Source organism: Triticum aestivum, chromosome 7B (assembly GCF_018294505.1).
Source record: "Triticum aestivum cultivar Chinese Spring chromosome 7B, IWGSC CS RefSeq v2.1, whole genome shotgun sequence".
Classification (NCBI taxonomy): domain Eukaryota; kingdom Viridiplantae; phylum Streptophyta; class Magnoliopsida; order Poales; family Poaceae; genus Triticum; species Triticum aestivum.
In genome coordinates this window covers 744,883,736-744,887,730 of record NC_057813.1, presented here as the reverse complement: position 1 = coordinate 744,887,730, position 3,995 = coordinate 744,883,736, and the positions used below count along the sequence as shown (strand labels likewise).

Here is a 3,995-nt window from a genome sequence, read left to right as displayed (position 1 = left end):
AAAACTCATTTCCCACACTAATCCAAGGAAAACCAAAGAAAAAGCCAACACCCGCAAAAACTAGAAAGAAAACCACACACGCCCTTTGTTTTTTTTAACATAAGAAGGGCCTTCCCTCCGATCTCTGTTAAAGAAAAAGTACAATAGAAAATCTCACGCAATTTGTTAATGGTCAGTGGCCCATGTCAGGGGCGCCAGAGGCGAGCGTGGCGTAGGGAGGTAGAACTAGAAGAACGTTACCCCTAAAAAAAGAAGTAGAAGAAGTCTGAGGAGGGCATTTCTCGATCTTTTTCGTGCAAGCTAATTGGCAATCATGGATGCTCTGCTCTGAGCCTGAGGTCATAATTTTGCATACCTATTGGCAAATGCATCCTTACCATATCTCCAAGTTTCTTTGGCTTCTTCAGTTCTTCTCCTCCATTTCCAGGCTCCTATTGTTTCTTTCTTTGGGACCAACAAACAGGAAACGTTTAACTTAGCTCTTGTAATCGAAAAAAGTTAGATGCTAAAGTAGTTGCTAATTAAACCAATTCGCAAAAAAAAAGATGCTGATTAAACCAGGAAACGAAATGCTACCGTATGTCTGAAACTACCATTAACAATGTTCAGTTTAGGTGTACATTTTCAGATCAAGTCCCAGTTCTTGCATTAACGAGTATACTTACTGTAATTTGGAAAAGGTCAATAATGCTACCGAAAGCACCGTAAAGAATGTTCAGTTCAAGTTTTAACTTCAGGTTAATTCCAGAGTGTATCATCACCCAAAAAAAATATATCTGGTTTTCACATTGACGAGTACTACATCTTAGTTCTCAGACTCCACGGCTGAGGACTCTGTTTCGAACCGAGCCTTGCAGGAAGGAGGGAAGGGCTGCCTCTGCTTCGTGCTTCACCGCCTTCTCCTAAAAGTAAAATATGCTGCTGTTGTTGCGTTCTGCAATGGATATAGCTTGAACTTCAGTTACATATTTTCATTAGTCGTTCTCTGCCATTGCATATTTTCCCTGATAGGTACTACCAACTTACTCTACTGTTTTTTCTTTCTTCATGACTGCTGTTTTGGTGCTCAAAAAACCCTGTGGCGCCCTGCGATCAGGTACTCAAGAAGTTCATCCGCCTGAGCCTGATACTTAAACACTCATGTTTATATCTACAGGCACTGCTGCTTTTGCATGAGCCACTGCGGCAGACAACAATATAGCTTTAATTCACATTCACCATTATCAGGAGCACAGGAACCGTCCTCCGGCTTTCCCAGCTAGAGTACCAATCAAATATCAATGTAGCATCCCTATATATAAACCAACATCAAACAGTTCAGCTAGTATACTGTAATGTACTCTAAACAAACTAAGCTATTGACTAAAGTGCCCCTGAAATTCAGAGATTTGAACCAGTCATTTACAGGCAACTACAGCCGGTGATTGCTGAAACATTAAAACCCTGCCTTTTCCAAATACTAGCTTATAAGATTCAAACAAATGGTTGAAATCATCTAGATACATGCAAGAGAAACTTGAAAAGGGGAAACAACAACAAGCATGTGAACAGAAGAAGAAAGTAGATTATGGGTTCGATGCGCATCAGGAAAACCCACTGTCTGCACTCGTACTCAAATACAAACTATGGGACGAAAAACCTGATGCACCAAACTTACCCTATTACATACAAACACACAATGTAACAAAAGGTTCAAGCTACAACAACACATGGCAATACATAAATATGGTGGCTGATCACAGTAAACGTGTAGCTCACATCTTCTCGCTGCTGCGGAGGAAAAGAGGGGCAGATGAGTAAATCACAGGATGCAGTGCAAGATGCGAATGAAGTAACCAGCGGGCCAAGATCATCATTCAGATCATCATTTCAAATAACCCGTAACCTTCTCTCCTACGCCTTTCCTTCTGCCTTTCCTCCTCCTCTGCCATCACCCCGATCATCATTTCAAATAATCTACTGAGATGGAACTGAAGATTGTGACGGTTGGGATGCAAAGCGAAACCTTCCAGAGTCTCCACCTCGTCCAGAGTTGCAGTAAAACAATCAATTACTACCTGGAGGTCAGTAAGACTTGAAAGATGCTCGAAGCCAATGCCAGCGTCGTCACTATTCCTTAATGGAGCACGCCAGCAAAGACGGAGCCACCGGAGTGCTGGCATAGCACCTGCTGCAAATTTTATACCCGCCGCTTTGGGTACTTTAATTGTGTAGTGGAACACCTCTAGCAGCTTGAACACTTCTTATAGTTACGCCAGCTGACTCCGATACATCTAGCTGGAGATTGGCCAGAGAAGGCATATCCATAAGAATATGGAGACCTTCATCATCAAATGATTTAAGTTCTATGTATAATTTGAGGATGTTGGTTAGGAAGGCCATTCCCTTGGGAACCCTTTCCATATCACCCTCTAGTTTAAGACTTTGGAGGTGCGGAAAGGTGCAGCATGGATCCCTGAACAGATTTCTCCTATTTCTCCACGAGTATGAAGATATTGAAGGCTCTCATTGCCCAACCCCTTCAGAGATGACGTCAGTGTTTCTCTGTAGCATTCAGCCCAGAATCCATACCATTGAGTCCATGATCCAGTTATCGTAATCTTTCTCAACTTTGTTAGATGTACAAGCTCTTCCACAAATTGCTCAGGGTTGTCAACTTCATAGATTTCTGCCACTTCCTCCAGGGCTCTCATGCTCCCAAACATATCTGCAGACAACACACAGTTATCGCAAACAAATAGGCGCACCAAATTCTGTAGTCGGGCTGTAGTTGATGGCAGTTCTCTAATTCGAGAGTCCCGCAAATCGAGAGTCTCTAAGTTCTGTAGCTTTCCGATATCTTCAGGAAGCTCTGTGATTTCCCACGACTTAATTCTCAAATACCTCAGTTGATAGAAACTTCCTATATTTCTTATATGCTTGTTTTCCCACTCCCCACATATATCAAGCACACGCAAAGACTGAAAGTCCACAAGTTGCGGTATCTGCTTTGTTTTCCCAAACACATTTAGTGAGCGAACATGTAACTTGCTTCTTGTGATGGCCTTGATTGCCCCTATTCGTTCATGCCCACTAGATTGCAGGGAGATTCGATGGATCTTCCTTGGCAAAGAATTGCAATCACTGTTTAAAATAGTAGCAAAATTCTCTTCATCCGACAGAGATATTATGAGGTCAAGCACCATATCATGAACCTGACAATATTGATCCAAACCATAACCGTCAATATCAGCATAAACTAGCTGGATCAGGCTTCTATTGACAAGTTCATTAAAATAGCTCTCTGCTTCTTGATATAAATTTCCCCGTATTGTAGCAATGAATCCTTCAGATATCCATTTCAATTTCAGTTTTTCACACGGGATATACCAGTCCTCTGGATATATACATAAGTATAAGAAACAAGTCTTCAAGTGGTGTGGAAGATCCCAATAACTAAGTAACAATATATGTCTCATACCTTTTCCGTCAGCATCACTCTCATATGAAAGACCAGTACCAATGGAATCTTGGAGTCTCTCACTACCGGAACAGGACCCTATGCCGACGGCCATATCTATGCCGACGGCCACCGTCGGCCTTGTCAGGGCTATGCCGACAGCCATATCCAGGCCGTCGGCGTAATAAAGCCATCGGGCTATCCAGACATATGCCGACGGCCCCCGTCGGCTCAGAAAGGCCGTCGGCTTACCTAAACTAACGCCTACAGCGGCCGTCGACATATCTTGGCCGTCGGCATAGTTGCGGGCCCGGCGATCCCGCCGTGCCGTGCGGCTAACGGCGTCCGATCTATGCCGACGGCCGAGGCGGGAGGCCGTCGGCATAGATGCCCTTACCACGTCATCGATCCGAGGCGCACCGACCACCACCTATGCCGACGGCTGCCATCGGCATAGATGCCACATCATCGATCCGCAGCGCGCCGGCCATCTGCCCTATGCCGCAGCTATGCCGACGGCTTTGCCGTCGGCATAGTTTTTTTTTTCTTTTTTCCT

The 3,995-nt window shown here is 44.1% G+C and overlaps 1 pseudogene; it reads right to left on the bottom strand.

Moving 5' to 3' along the window:
• Positions 1–1,856: 1,856 nt before the first annotated feature.
• The window catches only part of LOC123158729 (disease resistance protein PIK6-NP-like), a 10,977-nt pseudogene continuing 8,838 nt past the window's right edge, over positions 1,857–3,995 (bottom strand).